A 16,907-nucleotide genomic window follows, 5' to 3' on the forward strand; every position below is an offset into this window, starting at 1 on the left:
GAATTGATGCTTTTGAACTGTGGTGTTGGAGAAGACTCTTGAGAGTCCCTTGGACTGCAAGGGGATCCAACCAGTCAATCCTAAAGGAAATCAGTCCTGAATATTCATTGGAAGGATTGATGCTGAAGCTGAAACTCCAATACTTTGGCCACCTGATGCAAAGAACTGACTCATAGGAAAAGACCCTGATGCTGGGGAAAGATTGAAGGCAGGAGGAGAGGGGACAACAGAGGATGAAATGGCTGGATGGCATCATCAACTCAATGGACGTGAGTTTGAGAAAGCTCTAGAAGTTGGTGATGGACAGGGAGGCCTGGCGTGCTGCAATCCATGGGGTCACAAAGAGTCAGGCACAACTGAGCGACTGAACTGAACTAAACTGGATGACAAATGGTTGCCATGTCAATCTTGGCATGACCATCTGGCTTTTGTTGTAGGCTCAGAATTGCAAAAGGAAATTCTAAGAATTGCCAAGGAAGACACTTGGGCATTCTATAGTAAAGAACCTACCCTCCTTTGAGCAATATAAAAAATATCCCAAGAACAAGCATTTAGTTTGTACCCTGTTCGTATGCTTTCTTTAGGCTCCCAATCCCTCTGCCTCCCTCATTGTTAAAAGTATTTGGAAATGAGCCTTGTATTTTTTTCAAGAGATTTGTCCATTTTATCCATGTCTAATTTGTGGGCATAAAGTTGCAATATATCCTTTTCATTCTTTTAATGTCTGTAAAATGTTCTGCTGTTGCCTCTTTGATTCCTGATACTCGTAACTTGTTTCTTCTCTTTTTTTCTTGATAAGTCTAGCAAGAAGTATATTAGTTTTAGTCATCTTTTTAAAAAATTTTCTCTTTTGTTTTTCTGTTTGAAATTTCATTACTTCCTGCTCTTGTTATTCCCCTTCTCCTGCTTGTTTTGGGTTTACTTTGCTTTTATTCTTTTAATTCCTTAAGATGGAAACTCCAATTATTGACTTGAAAGCTTTCTTGTTTTCTAATGTAATAAGCATTTGATACTATGAATTTTCCTCTAATCACTGCTATAGATGAATATCACAAATTTTGATTGTTGTATTTTCACTCACTTTAAAATGTTTTCTGATTTGCCATGTGACTTCTCTTGGATACCAAGACCATTCAGAAGTATGTTGTTTAATTCCCAGATACTTGGTTGGTGTCTTTTTGAGCTCTAAGGATGAAGTTCTGCTAAATTGGCGTCTCTTTGGTGAGAGGTATTAGCACTGATACATGACAGCACGGCACATTTCTCCCAGTAAGGTGAAAAAAAACACTGTCATTCTCTTGTTGTTGTATGAACTTGAAAGGATATCTCTAGCTGTTTTGTTATGCTTGGTCATGTATTTTAATATGATTTGAAAGCAAATTTTGGGACCTTTCTGAGTAATATGTCTTATCTTTGTTCTTTTTAGTGCATTATCATTGGGCAGAACTGGATCCTGAAAAATTCATGAAAGATGCTAGGCACCTGTACTACTTTAAAGACTTGGACCTGAATCCTGAAAAGGAAGATGGAAATAAGAAACTGGGAACATACAAAAACACACAAAAGACCACCAAAGGAGCGTTACCATTTTTTGTTGCTGCTGTGGCTTAATAGAGGAGATGGGTGCTGCCAGGATGGGGAAGGTGCCCCATGCACAGGGCAGCAAGGAACACACTCAAGGGTCCCCTCAGGAAGGCCACGTTGGTTCCTCTGATTCTCGGCTTGCTCTTGGAACAGGCTGGCCCGACAGCACTTGTCATCAAGTCCTCCTTTCACCCTGTGGTGTGTTTCTGAGTGTCCATGATGGGTCCCAAATGCGGTCACACTGTCCATGTTTTTCCAAACACTGGCTAGGCCAGGGCTCATGTTAGGGTATAAAGAGAACATTCGTCCATGATAATACATTATGTGAGACCTTTGCATCTTATAAATTTTCTCTTTTTTTCTAAAAAGAAATAAACTCCAAAGCTCAACAAACCACTTTATTCTTAGCCAAATTCTGCTATGTTTCTTCTTAAGGATTGTGTTTATAGAAATATGACGTGTCTGACCCTTCTGCATATACATACACATCTTTCCAGATAACCCTTTTGCAGGGGGCCTTCCCTCAGGGTCCACACAGGCTCCTGCTTCTATGGTGAGAGCCTGTCTGTGGTGATTTATAGTTGGTGCCATTTTCCTTGGACAGTAAGTAGCAGGAAAGGGGAATGTGCCTGTGAAGGAAATCCTCTTCAGAAAGGCCAAGTGACTAACACCACGTGCATGCTGCTCTGTGTCTGGTTTATCCACCTCTGGGATGTAGCAGGGGGAAGCCCCACCATGCCAGACCACACAGATGACCTCCCAGGAGCCGCATGGCTGTCTGGGTGTCCAAGTCCCCATAGCAACGTGAAGGAAGAACCGTGTCTGGTAAAGGGTTTCTCAGTTAAGTTTGATCTAGTGGTACAACAGTGATAATTTTTAGACGTTATATGATGTCAATAATAATAATATATTACCATACATAATATACATAGCATATCTGTAATATACTAATGCCTATATAGTTATCCTCTCTTGAAATACTTCTTGCCTAAGTATAGAAGAGACATCCTTATTTGGCATTTTGGTGATGTTGAAACTTTTCTAAAAGCTCATGGCACCTGGTATTCCCAGGCAATCTCCCATCCAAGTCCTAACCAAGCCCGACTGTGCTTAGCTTCTGAGATCAGATGAGATGAGTCGCATTTAGGATGATAAGGCCATAGATGGGTAATGCTGACACTCTGTGACTTTATAATAATTTCTCAGCCCCTGTACTCTGATCCAGTTGTCTGCTTCATATAAGAACATAGCTGGAAAATAGGGGGAAAAAAGCTCAGATCACATCACCTCTGTACATTCAAGTACTTGGAACACAGAGTTGGAAAGGGGCTTGCTGAATTGCTTTATTCTGACCCAGTGCAGATTGTTCAGTATCCAGATGGTCCATTTGAATCTGCAGTGGTGTAAACCTCTTGGTTTGAAATCCTGGTGACCCAGATGCAGTTTGTGGTCATTCCTCCAGCCCACAGGCATTGAGGTCCAGGAAGCTGTCCTGTTTCCCTTGTCTAAGTCAGCTTTTACAGAGTGAATCTCCAGTTTTGTAGACTCTGTCGTAGGGCAATGGACTTGTTGAACAGATCTGTCAGGGGTTTCCTGCCATAGCATTTGATCACCAGCAGCTCATGCTGAGTGAAGAGCTGCAGCCTGTCTGTACAGACAGAAGAGCCTGTGTGCCTGGCATATGGACAGTGATGAAACACGAGGCTCATCGCTCACAACCCAGTTCCCGGATCCCACCTCAGAGGAACTCAGACAGACCTGAGTGTGAACAGTAGCATGTGGTCAACTTGATGAAGGATCTGAAAACCATAAAGGGAGATGAGCTGAAGGGGCAAAAACCAAGACTCTGAATATCTGAAGGACGTGAAAGAGACACTGGGTCAGAAACAAAAGTGGAGCAATGGGTTTAAGTGTCATTAACACAGATGCTGCCTTGATGGATGCAACCACACCATGTGATGGGGGGTGGCAATGTTGAGAGCGCTAGAGCAGAAGTTCTGAGCCTGCTTGTGTGGGGGAAGAGTTTTGTTTATTTTCATCACAGTCCAGGACCAGAGTACGTGCTCCAGTCCCTTATGTAAGATGATGTGGGACAGTCGGTCCTCTGCGCAGTGGTCATCCTCAGAGATGGAGAGCCAACCGTGTTTTTAAACATCTCCCCTCCCTCACAGTGTGCAGGGAATATGGTAGATGTCAGAAAATGTTTGCTGCTTTTGTAGCATTGGGTGGAAGAGTGCTTTTCCATCATCTTGGAAGGTCGCTTTCAACTCCAGGCAGCAGCAGAGGTGCGTGTATATACTTAATGGCCAGCTGGAGGGTCAGGTCTGACCGCAAGGCAAGGTTAGGAAGGAAACATGACAGCTCAGGAAGAAACCCCACGACATCCTCAACTGCCTCAGAGAGGCTGTTCATCCCTGCCTTCCTCAGGCTCCTATTCTCCTGCTGAAGGTCATTTCCAACTCTTACTGTGAGACAAGTGGCTAAAATTAGATTCTGGGGGCAGCTCTGCTTACAGAGTGTAAATCCCAGTCTTCATGTCCCTCCCAACCTGTCCGACTCCTCCTCGCTGCTTATTTATCAAACTCGCTGTTTATTGTCCACTAAAGCATGGTTTGACTGAGGATGGGAGAGAATCGTACCATGTACGGCTTTCCTGAGAGGTCTTGGCAGACTGTGGGCCTGGGACTTTAAACAGAGCACTGCCTGGTGCCACCGGGTAGCAGGGGCCTTTTAATCTTGCCTCCCGTGGTTTACTTTATAGGAGACAGACTTCTTCTGGCAACACAAAACACAGACCAAATACAGACACTTCCTGAGTGGAGGTGGGCGCCGAGCACCAGAGAGAGCAGAGAAGCCACGCCAAGGTCACGCAGCAGCTCACTTCAAGTCTGTTGAGATCAGGCCATCCCTGCCCAGGGGCCTTGGTCTCTCCCGTGGGCAGAGCTGCATGTGATCTCAAGGGCACAGCAGGCGCCCCATGCGTTGGAAGCTACTTTCCTGCAGTGGCCGCATCTCTTCTGTGGCTCGCACCAGCCTGCAGGCAACTAAAGCCTCACATGTGTCCCGTGTGACCAGAGTCTGGCCAGTGGAAGGTACCCAGTGAAGAACTTAATCTTGTTCCTCTTGGGCTCAGGCCTCTTGGGCTTCTGTGTCATCCTGGCTCTTCCTCCAGCTCTGTGTTATCGTCAGATGAGTTTTTCTGTCTTTATCCAGGTCCTGGCTAAACATGCTGCACAGCTCAGCATGCAGAGTTGGCACCTGGTTAGGGATCTTCTTAACAGGTCAATAGATGCATCCGTCATGTTCTTACTCACCCCGCTTTCCTTCTCCCTGTGTCACCACTCTTGCCAAAGTCAAGCAACCCTGTTTTCAGAGTAATTTGGTGATTAATCCCTTGATTCTGTCAAACAGTATTAGTACAGCATCACTGTGTTACAGCATGACCGATTCAATGGACATGAACTTGGGCAAACTCCAGGAGATGGTGATGGACAGGGAGTCCTGGCATGGTGCCATCCATGGAGTCCCAGAGCAACTGAACAAGAACAACTGTGCCACTTGTGAACCCATGCTGACTTCTGACCAGCGCTGTGCTGTTCCACAGGCCCCCAACATAACTTCTTCATCATCATTGGTTCTAGAATGTTTTCAGATGATGCAGTGTTTATCTTCATTTATTTCACTCTTAACCCCCTCAAGTTTCATCTGTATTGTTGCTAATGACGGGATCTTCTCCTTTCTCTTGGCTGAATAATATTTCATTGTGTGTACTGACCGCATTTTCTTCATCCATTCGTCCACTGACAGGCACTTACATTGTTCCCATATCTTGGCTGTTGTGAATAAGGCTGCAGTGGATATGGGAGTGTGAGTTTATCTTCCAGATACTGGTTTTGTTTCCTTCAGATATATGACCAGGAGTGGAATTGCTGGATCATGTGGTACTTCTATTTTTTAATTTTTTGAGGCACCCCCGAGCTATTTTCCACAGTGGCTGTACCAATTTACATTCCCATCAATGATGTACTAGGGTTCCCATTTCTTCGTACCTTCACAAACATTGGAAATCTCTTTCCTTTTTAAGAACAGCCATCCTAACAGATGTGAAATGAAATCTCGTAGTTCTGATTTCCTTGAAGATTAGTGGTGTTGGGCACTTTTTCATGTACCTGTTGACCTTCTGTATATCTTCCTTGGAAAAAATTTGTCTATTCAGTTTCTTTGCCTATTTGTAAATCAAGTTCCTTATTTATTGTTTGCTATTGAGTTGTACAGGTTCCTTACATATTTGGAATATTAATCCCTTACCAGGTCTATGGTTTGCAAATATTTCCTTTTATTACATGGCTTTCCTTTACATTCTGCAGATTGTTTCCTTTGCTCTGCAGAAGCTTTCTAGTTTTTTAGTTCCTCTTGTTTGTGTTTTTGTTGCCTGTACTTTTGCTGTCATATCCAAGAAATCACTGCAAAGAACAATGCCATGGAGTTTCTTACCTATATTTTCTTCTAGGAATATTATATCGGCTATTATATTTAAGTCTTTAACCCATCTTGAGCTAATTTTTGTGAGTGGTGTAGAATAGGGTCCAGTGTCTTTTTCTGCATGTGTTTATCCAGTTTTCCCCACACCGTTTGTTGAAGAGGCTGTCCTTCCCCCATTGCATATTCTTGGCTCCCATGTCAAATATTAGTGGAACATATTTTATAAGCACAGACATAAATTAGGTTTATTTCTGGGCTCTCAATTCTCTTCCATTGGTCTCTGTGTCTGTTTTTATGCCAGTATCATACCATTCTGATTACTTTATAATATAGGTTGAAATCAGGAAGAATGAAGCTTCCAGCTTTGTTCTTTCTGAAGATTGCTGTGACTGTTTGGGGTCTTTTGTGGTTCCATATCAATTTTAGGATTGTTTTCCCTATTTCTGTGAAAAATGCCAGTGGAATTTTGCATTTAATATATGGATGGTTTTGGGTAGTATGGACATTTTAAGAATATGAATTCTTTCAGTCCATGAACAAGGGCTTTTCATCCAGTTATTTGTGTCTTCCTTAATTTCTTCCATTGTGTCTTAAAGTTTTCAATGTATGGGTTTTTTACCTACTTTTTAAAAATTTATTCCTAAGTATTTACTGCTTTGATGTCATTGTATATGGGGTTGTTTTCTTAATTTTTCTTTCTGATAGTTTTAAGTGTATAGAAAGGCAACTGATTTTTGTATATAGACTTTTTATTCTGAAACTTTACTGGATTTGTTTATTAGTTCTAACAGTTTTTTTTGGTATAGTATTTAGGATTTTCTGTATATAAGATCACATCATCTACTGAGGTGTTTTCCTCTGAAGTCTTGAAACCTTCAAAGTCATCCATAAGTGTTGGAATTAACTTCTTCCAAACTTCTGTTAATGTTGGTATTTTGACCTCTTCCCCTGAGTCATGAATTCCTCAATGGATCTTGAGTGGTGAATCCTTTCTAGAAGGTTTTCAGTTGACTTTGTCCAGATCTATCAGAGACTCACTCTATGTGGCAGCTATGGCCCATGGAATGTATTTGTTAAAAAAACTAATACTTGAAAGTAGAAATGACACCTTGCTCTGTGGGCTACAGAATGGATACGGTCGGTGTTCACAAGCATGACCACAACATGCGTCGTGTCCGTCTCTATCAGAGCTCTTGGTGACCAGGTACATTGTGAATGAACAGTAATATTTTGAAAGGAATCTTTTTTTTCTGAGCAGTAGCTCTCAATAGTGAGCTTAAAACATTCAGTGAATTTCTCCTCTCTAGATATTAAAGTCCTGGGTGGCATCTTCTAACCCGAGGTTGTTTCATCTCATTGACAACCTACTGTTTAGTGCAGCCACCTTCAGTCATTATCTCGGCTAAGTCTTCTGTGTGACTGGCTGTAGCTTCTTCATCAGCACTTGCTGCTCTGCCTTGTACTTCTCTCATGGAGACGGCTTCATTCCTTAAATCTCATGAACCCATCTCTGCTAGCCTCACACATTTCTTCATTTCTTCTGCAGCTTCCTCACCTCTCGTAGTCTTCCCAGAATGGAAGAGAGGCAAGGCCTGGCTCTAGGGGAGGCTTTGCCTTGAGGCAGTATTCTGGCTGATTGGATCTTCTGACCAGACCACTTTGACTTTTTCTCCATTGGCACCAAGGCTGTTTCTTTTCATTTGTGGGCTCCCTGCTTCCTGGTAGCTCAGCTGGTTAAGAATCTGCCTGCATTGCAGGAGACCTGGGTTCGATCCCTGGGTTGGGAAGATCCCTTGGAGAAGGGAACAGCTACCCACTCCAGTATTCTGGCCTGGAGAATTCCATGGACTGTATAGTCCGTAGAGTTGCAAAGAGTTGGACACGACTGGGCAACTTTCACTTTTCACTTCACTTTCACTGCTTCCTGGGACCTTTGGCAAATGCCCAGTTGGCCAGTAGCTTTGCCTCTGCCCTGTTCACTGCCTCCGTCTGCTGTCACTGCCAAACTGGTCCCACCTGGACGACCACTTCAACAGGTTGCCTGTTTCTCCAGCTCACCTCCTCCAGTGAGCCTGGGCTTCCTCACAGCGTAGCAGCCTCAGGGTTCCAGGAGGTTGCTGGGCCCCTTAAGGCCTAGACTCAGAAATCACACACCATCACACCCGCCATATTCTAATGGTCAAAGTAAGTCAGAAGGCCAGCCCAGATCCAGGTGGTGTGGAGACATAGACTTCAAGGATGGAGTCTTGATGGGAGGGGCAGCAATGTCCCATTGCAAAGGGACACATGTTCACTGGCGGCCATTATCACAGTGACCTGCCAAATCCCGCGATTTGCCGAGTGAGGGTCAACAAGCACATGCCTCACCAGGAGAAGACTGGGACTCTTTCTCCTGCAGCACTTATGCATGAACAATAAAAATAGACACTAGTTAACTTAAACCTAACGAACATTAGAAGGGCATTAGGAAGCTCACAGACTCGATGGAAGCATTTTTCATTGAGAGCTCAACAGTGATAGGAAGCTTCCCTGGTGGTCTAGTGGTTGAGAGTCAGCCTGCCAATACAGGGGTCATGGGTTCAATCCCAGGTCAGGAAGGATCCCACATGCCGCACAGCAAGTAAGCCCTGTGCACCACAGGCACTGAGCCAGTGCTCTAGAGCCTGTGAGCCAGAATTACTGAGCCCCCACGCTGCAGCTGCTGAAGCCCATGTGCCTAGAGCCTGAGTTCTGCAACAAGAGAAGCCCACTGCAATGAGAAGCCCATACCACAACGAAGAGTAGTCCCCTCTTGCCGCAACTAGAGAAAGCCCTGCACACAGCAACTGAGATCCAGCACAACCAAAAAGAAAAAAAAAAAGTGATAGAGGGCAGCCCTGAGGATCCCTGAAGGAACCTTTGTAGGGAACGGCCTCTGGGATAACTTCTGATTTGGGGGTTGGGTGGGAGGTGAGTCTTTGTCATTTGGCTCACGATTCAGATTCCTTGAGAGTGTGACACAGCATAAGGAATATGGTCAATAACAGTGCAGTAACTTTGTGAGGGCAGGTGGTTACTAAGCTTAGCGTGGTGTATGGATGTGTGAAGTCAACGTAGGACATCTGAAACCAACTTTATATTGTATGTCAACTCTATCTCATTAAAAACAATTCCGATTCCTTGGGGAGCTGACTTGGGATGTCTTCCCACTGCTCACGTTGGTAAGGGTGGGCAGGGCACTTTTACTGATGGGACCTCATGGATTGGGGGTGGTGAGGTGTCCCTGAGGAAAAGTGAGGTGCTGTGTGAACATCAGGGAGGTGCCTACTGACTTCTGATCACCTCCTAAGGAAGTATATGTGGACCCTTTGAGCCTGACAGTGACTTATGTCAGAACATCACCAATTTATTATTTTATCTCACTGCTTCTGCTTCTCCCCCAACCCTCAGTGAAAATAATCATTAAAAAGCCTTTTTCCTCTTCTTCATGCAAAATGCAACTTTAGTTTAACCTGTGTCTCACTGGATCTAACTTTGTAAATGAAAGTGTTCCCAGAGGTTCTCTCACTTGCTCTGTTTGTTCTCAGCATCCTCTCTGAGACATTTAGCCCCTGTCCTGACATCAGTCCTCACCTGCCCACAGGTGACTCCTCTATTGGGCACTGACTTCCAGCCTTCCTTGCGAATCTTCCACCCAGATCCCCTGGACTCAATCTGCTCTCCCTCCCCAAATACCTGTAGCAGGTACCCCCATCAGATACATGCACTCACCATCACTGTCAATCCCCTAGCTCATGTCTTCTGTGCTGTAGATTGTGGGAAGCTGAAAGGGCCTTTTCTGAGACTCCCATGCAGCTGGGGAGCCATGCTTGGCTGAATTCCTCCAAGCAGACCCATCCACGTGAGACAAGATGACACATGGATGCTGCTTCTGGGGCGGCATGGGATCTTCCACTATCCACACCTCCAAAATCAGACTGTGTATGGTGACAGCAGTAGGGTTTCTGCTGGAACATTCCTGTGGGGAGGTGGGACATGTCTCCCGGCTGCATCACTCCTGGCCATGTAAGCACCTGAGCTTCCTGCCCCCTTAGATGTTTTGTGAGACAGCTAATAGAATAAACCTTGTCTGCTTAAACTTGTTGCAGTGGATTCTCTTGTCTGCAAATAAGAACCCTGCGTGATATAAACACTAGCTCCCCCAGTAGTTGTTGTGAAAGTCACTCAGTTGTGTCTGACTCTTTGCAACCCCATGAACTATACAGTCCATGGAATTCTCCAGGCCAGAATACTGGAGTGGGTAGCCTTTCCCTTCTCAACCAGGGATCTTCCCAACCCAGGGATCAAACCCAGGTCTCCCGCAATGCAGGCAGATTCTTTACCATCTAAACCACAAGGGAAGCCCAAGAATACTGGAGTGGGTAGCCTATCCCTTCTCCAGTGGACCTTCCTGACCCAGGAATCGAACCAGGGTCACCTGCATTGCAGGCGCATTCTTTACTGACTGAGCTATGAGGGAAGCCCCAGTGCTGTAGTGTAAATGTTGAACAACAGACTCTGTTCCCAACAGCAGCAAAAAAGCCTGATATTCCATACTTCCACCAGCAGTGTACGAGAATTCCAACTGCTTTGTCTTCCTCCTGATTTTGTCAGCACTTTATTGAGGTTGGTAAAAGAAGGGATATAGTTTTCAGACAATCCAATATCATAACATGACTTTGGGTGGGGACAGTATATTAACACACACACACACATTTTTATAAACCTTGACATTGCAGTTTTTAAGAAGTTGTTTCTTGGGTCTTTGGAGTCCAACTTCTTTTTAAAAAATTTTTATTGGAGTGTAGTTGATTTACAATTTTGTATTCATTTCAGGTATGGAGGAAGACGTAGCAACCCACTCCAGTATTCTTGCTTAGAGAATTCCATGGACAGAGGAGCCTGGCAGGCTACAGTCCATGGGGTCGCAAAGAGTTGGTTGGACACAACTGAGCAAATTTTACTTCACTCACTTCACTTCAGGTGTATAGCACAGTGAATCAGTTAGACATATATCCACTCCTTTTTAGAGTCTTTTCCCATATAGACCACTGCAGAGTATTGAGTAGAGTTCCCTGTGCTATATGATAGGTCCTTACTAATTACCTATTTTGTATATAGTAGTTTACATATGTCAACCCCAGTCTCCCAATTTATCTCTCCCTAGCTCCTCATTTTTTGAACCTGTTTGGTCACAGGTTAAGAATTTAGGGAAATCTTCAAGGTATTGTTTGATTTGAGCTAGAAAAACCTCTCCAAATTTGGGCATAGCTCCCTGGTTGTTCCTGTCTTTGAAGAGGAAGAGCCGTCTCATCACCCATCCAGGACGTTTTTTTTCATGTCCTCAATCGTCCTATGAATATGGGAGGAGACTGTGAATGGAGGGGCTCAGGTATGGCAGGTCAGGTATGACCAATGTGTATTCAGTTGTCATTTCCACGTTGAATCAGGAAGCACATTCAGAAACGAGAGGCATATGGTCAGCAGCCAATTAACAGCCTTGGTGGAATTCTGATCAGTTCAGGAAATGGTGTTAAATTGAAACCATGGCCAGCTCTGTCTGTTAATGAGCTGTGCTGTTCCCTCCACCCCACTCCAGTGTTCTCCCTGACTCCCTGAGTCAGAGGAGTCACAGCTGCTGAGGCTAGAATCTGACCTCAGTACTGGCTTCAGTTTTTCGTCTGCAGGGACTTTTCTTGTTTAACCATCCATGGCCACATTCTCAGCACATGATAACAAATGCCCAGAGAAGTCCTTGGTTTTTGATGTCAGGGTTTTTAATAAAGGGACTCGGGCCCGATGTATTGTTTGCTGGTGTGTGTGCGTGTGTGTGTGTGTGTGAATGGGTGTGTGTGTGGCGTGGACAGGGGAGATTGAAGGCAGGGTGGGTGGTGAAAGAGAGAGGTGGTGAATCACTCATTCCAGAGAACCAATTAAATTACCTCCAGGTAGTCCATCATGTCGACCGTTTCCTGTTGTCTTTTCTCCCCTCCTTGGTGCTGGCGACCAGATCCTTTGGGATCCGGTGACCGGAGCAGGCACCTGCTGGTCTGCTCAGGTCCAAGCAGCTCATGCTGTGCTTCTTTAGCTGTCGACATAGGAATTGCATTCATTACCTTGTGCCCCACTTTTGAAGCTTCCAGAAATAGGAATTTTACTGTCAAACCTCAGTGGAGGGAGTCCGTTCTCCTAATAGTAAGGACAACACAAAAACAGCACATAATGGGGCCTAAAAAGTGTGTCCTTGTAAAATGTCAGACCCAGTCATCTGGGTTTAACTTACTTTCATCTGGTTCTGCCTAACTTGCCCAACTACAGGCATGACTGCACTCACTCCTGGATTCCGTGGCAGCTGTTTTCTCCTGTGTTTTCTCATTAGTGTCTGTGATTCTAATGTGGCAGATTCAATTCCCCTTGATTCTCCTCCCCATTCAACAGTTGACTCAGTATATCAGTTAGGTTTTGCTGTGTAACAGGCCATCTAAAAACGGTGTGGCTTAGAATAACACATGTTATCTTTAATTGATTTAATTTTTTAGAGCAGTTTTAGGTCCATAGCAAAACTGAGTAGAAAATACAGAGAGTTCCCATATTCTCCTGGCCTTACACATGCACAGCCTCCAGTACCATCAATGTACCTCATCAAGGTGGGACATTTGTTAAAATCAGTGAACCTATGTTGAGACATCATTATCACCCAAAAGCTACAGTGTACATAAGGACTGACTCTTGGTGTTGTACATCCAGTGGGTTTTGACAAGTGATGACCTGTAAGAATTCCATGGACAGAGGAGCCTGGTGGGCTACAGTCCATGGAGTCACAAGAGTCAGACACGACTGAGCAACTAAACCATCATCATCATCCATTGATATGGGGCTTCTTTCGTAGCTCAGATGGTAAAGAATCTGCCTGCAGTACAGGGGACCCAGGTTCAATCCTTGGGTCAGGGAGACGCCCTGGAGAAGGGAATGGCTACCCATACTAGTATTCTTGCCTAGAGAATTCTGTAGACAGAGGAGCCTGCTGGGCTACAGTCCATGGGATCACAAAGAGTCAAACATGACTGACTGACTAATGCTACACTACTACTTCGATGACTCTCCACTGATACGGTATCATACAGAATAGTCACACTGCCCTGAAACTCCTCTGTGCTCCACCTGTTCATTCCTCCCTACCCCCAAACCCCTGACATCCACTGATCTTTTTCTCTGTGTCCATAATTTTGCCTTTTCTAGAATGTCATATAGTTGGACTCATACAGTATGTAGCTTTTTCAGATTGGCTTCTTAGCAACATGCTTTGAAGTTTCCCTGTATCTTTTCATGGCCTGATAGTTCATTTCTTTTTAGTGCTTAATAGTATTCCATTGGGAGAAGGCAGTGGCAACCCGCTCCAGTACTCTTGCCTGGCAAATCCCATGGACAGGGGAGCCTGGTAGGCTGCAGTCCATGGGGTCGCTAGGAGTTGGATACAACTGAGCCACTTCACTTTCACTTTTCACTTCCATGCATTGGAGAAGGGAATGGCAGCCCACTCCAGTGTTCTTGCTTGGAGAATCCCAGGGACAGGGGAGCCTCGTGGGCTGCCGTCTATGGGGTCGCACAGAGTCGGACACGACTGAAGCGACTTAGCAGCAGCAGTATTCCATTGTGTGAATGTACCATAGTTCATTTTTAACCCACTGAGGTACATCTTGGTTGCTACAAGTTTTGGCAATCATGCATAACACTGCTATCAATATCCTTGCGTGGGTTTTTGTGTGGATATAGTTTTCAGTTCATTTGAGTAAATACCAAGGAGCACAACAGCTGGATCCTATAGTCAGTGTGTGTTTAGTTTTGTAAGAAACTGCCAAACTGTCTTCCAAAGTGGCTGCTCCATTTTGCATCCCCCCAGCAGGGGATGAGAGTGCCGGTTGCTCCACGTCCTCTCCAGCAGTAGGTGTTGTCAGTGTGTGGATTTTGGCTGTTCTGATCGCTTGTATGTTGGTAACACACATTTTTCCTTTCTCAAGGTTCTGTGGATCGTTTAGGTGGCTCTTCTCACATGGGCTTCTTGGCCGGGCTGGGTGATCTAGGCATCTCACTTTTATTTCTGGGGCCTTGGTCCATGTGGCCTCTCACCCTCCAGCAGTCTTCTTCAGATGGTGGTGGAATATCTCCAGTAATCAGAGGGCATGGCTAATGGTGCAGCACTTTTTAAGCTCCTGCTTGTCTTAAGTTTGCTGCATCCCACTGTCTAAAGCAAGTCACTTGGACAGACCCAGACCAAAGGGATGGAGAGATGGACTTCACTTCTTGATGGAAGGAGCTGAAAAATATCGTGACCTCCCTCCGCCCCCATTTCTTCCATCTGTGGCAACCAGTGACTGGGACATCTAACTCAGCAACGGGATAACCTCTGATATTACATTCAAAATCTCTAGATCTCCAGTTTAGGAGTCACCCAGAAAAGCAATTTCTTGTTAGTGCAGGGAAATCTTAGAGGAAGGAGATTAGATAATCGCATTCTTCTTTTCTAATTACCCAGTTGGTTTTATTCCAAAGGGGCATCACTATCTCCTTGGATCCATTAGGAACTCCCAGCCTCTGGTCTTAATGCTTCATAAAAGAAGAGCAATACATTTATTCTTATCTTCACCTTCTTAACTGCTGAGGAAGATGTTGTTGAAGTTTAAGGGGTGATCATTAATCATGTGTCTTCCTCTTCCATCTTTGGAATCAGTTGAGAAATAGATGTAAGCCATGGGAATTGGAGGTCAGAGTAGCACCTCTGTTGCTGGTAGCCCTGGACCAGAGAACATGGTTTATGCTACAGTCAGCCAAGGCTCCCTGCTTCTTCCCCCAGGACTTGGGGTGCCCATGAGCAGTGGTACTTGGGTCTGCAGAGCAGGTCCACTGGCTGGTGCCAGTGGAGAAAGGAGAAAGGAGAATCGTTGCCTCTCACGTTTCAGGTCACGGCAGTCAAGACAAGGGGATCGAAGCAGGGCCTGGGAGCCTGGGGAGGAGAGGTCACTCAGGCTCTGTGTGGTTGTGATTCCAGCTTCCCCTTCAATACCAGTCAGCCATAGCTTTCCCCTGGGGAGGAGTAGGGAGGGAGAAAGTGGAAGGTTGGGTGGACACTTTCCTCCAATACTTTCTGTTCTGATTTGTGGGCACTTTTTTCTGTGTGCATATGTATTTAAAACCTCTCATTGAAGTGTAATATACCTCTGCAGAAGAGCACACATCATAAATGTGTGGTTCAATACATTTTCCCAAATTAAAAACACTCAGATCGAGATTTAGAAAATTACTAGCTCTCTAGAAGCTATATGAACTCCTTTTGGCAGGGGGAGGTGGAGGGTCTGGCTTCTTTTGTTCAAAACAATGACTGTGAATTTCACTATGTTGTGTATAGATGTAGATTGTTAATTCTCATTGCTGTTTAGTTTCCTGTAATTTATCCATTCTACTGTTGATGGGCATATGGGTGGTTACCACATTTGGCTGATTAAAGTCATTCTAATATGTGTCTTTTAAGAAAAAATGTAGATATTTGTTTGGTATATCCCTGGAAATATTGTCTGGGACCCAGCAATTCCACTTGTACAGATATATCCAAAAAAACAAAAACAACCTACCCATTTTAGATACTGAAACCTCTTTCCCAGAGTGGAACTCTTTGGCGTTCTTATTGGCAGCATTATGAGAGTTCCAGCTGCCCTTGTCCTTCCTCCTAATACTTTGGAAAAGGCCAATGTTCCTGTTCTATAGATGAGGGTGAAATACCCAGAGAGGGAGGAAATGAGTTCCCCTATAATTAAAAACAGAAAAAAAGTTGTAAATAATTAAAAAAAATTAAAAGTGTATGAGCCCTTCTTAATTTTTGAATGCATTTCAAAATAAGTTGCAGACTATGAACAGATGGGGTCTTTTCAGGGGCAACACCACCCTGCAAACAGGAGAGCAATTTATGACCTAACTTTAGAAACTGGTGATACTCTCAAAGTCTCACCCATCTGGGTGGAGGAAGGGTTTTTGTGGACAAAAAGTTCCTGCACAGAAACTGTGATAAAATACCCACTAGTGGCTGTAGCGATGGAGTGGGAGTGTTTAACCCTTCAGCCATGCCAACAACATGCTCCTTCTTTGAAAATAGGGTGCAGAGTGTTAGCAAGTGAAGAAGAGTGACCGGTCATCATGCAGTTTGACTCATCTCCTTTGTAGCAGAGACGAGAGAAGGGAGTCTTTTGGCTTCATTGATTCTGGCTCTTGTCTGACTTCTCAGGGGAAGGACCACATGCTCTAATGAGGGGTTCCAGACACTGGAGATACCTGAAGATCAGGCGAATACATGCTGACAGCTCTCTCCTTTGAGAAGTTTGCCTCCCTCCTGCACTCCTTGGGGGCACTTTATATGCATTGCCTGGCAGCGGGGTTTATTATCTTTTTGCAACCGGTAGAAAAGTGAGGCTGCTGCTGCTGCTGCTGCTGCTGCTGCTAAGTCACTTCAGTCGTGTCCGACTCTGTGCGACCCCATAGACGGCAGCCCACCAGGCTCCCCCATCCCTGGGATTCTCCAGGCAAGAACACTGGAGTGGGTTGCCATTTCCTTCTCCAATGCATGAAAGTGAAAAGTGAAAATGAAGTCCTCAGTTGTGTCCGACCCTCAGCAACCCCATGGACTGCAGCCTTGCAGGCTTCTCTGTCCATGGGATTTTCCAGGCAAGAGTACTGGAGTGGGGTGAGAAAAGTGAGGCAGGGAGGCTCAAAAGACTCTCTGGGGGCTATCAGGGAGCCAGATGTTCAGCTGGAAATAGAAACCGAGAGCTCCAGGA

At 44.8% G+C, this 16,907-nt stretch overlaps 1 protein-coding gene across 2 annotated transcripts in view; it reads left to right on the forward strand.

The window, feature by feature from the left end:
• The window catches only part of DTD1 (D-aminoacyl-tRNA deacylase 1), a 98,972-nt gene that overhangs the window by 77,302 nt on the left and 4,763 nt on the right, over positions 1-16,907 (forward strand). Inside the window, exon 6 of one of the 2 annotated variants that reach the window (XM_070801045.1) lies at positions 1,427-1,980. The exons of the other annotated variant lie outside the window; for it this stretch is intronic. The gene's annotated coding sequence lies outside the window, so the exon portion shown is untranslated. Of the gene's footprint in view, positions 1-1,426; positions 1,981-16,907 lie in introns of those variants that run through there. 2 annotated transcript variants of the gene reach the window in all.

The sequence above is a fragment of the Bos indicus genome, chromosome 13, assembly GCF_029378745.1.
Source record: "Bos indicus isolate NIAB-ARS_2022 breed Sahiwal x Tharparkar chromosome 13, NIAB-ARS_B.indTharparkar_mat_pri_1.0, whole genome shotgun sequence".
Classification (NCBI taxonomy): domain Eukaryota; kingdom Metazoa; phylum Chordata; class Mammalia; order Artiodactyla; family Bovidae; genus Bos; species Bos indicus.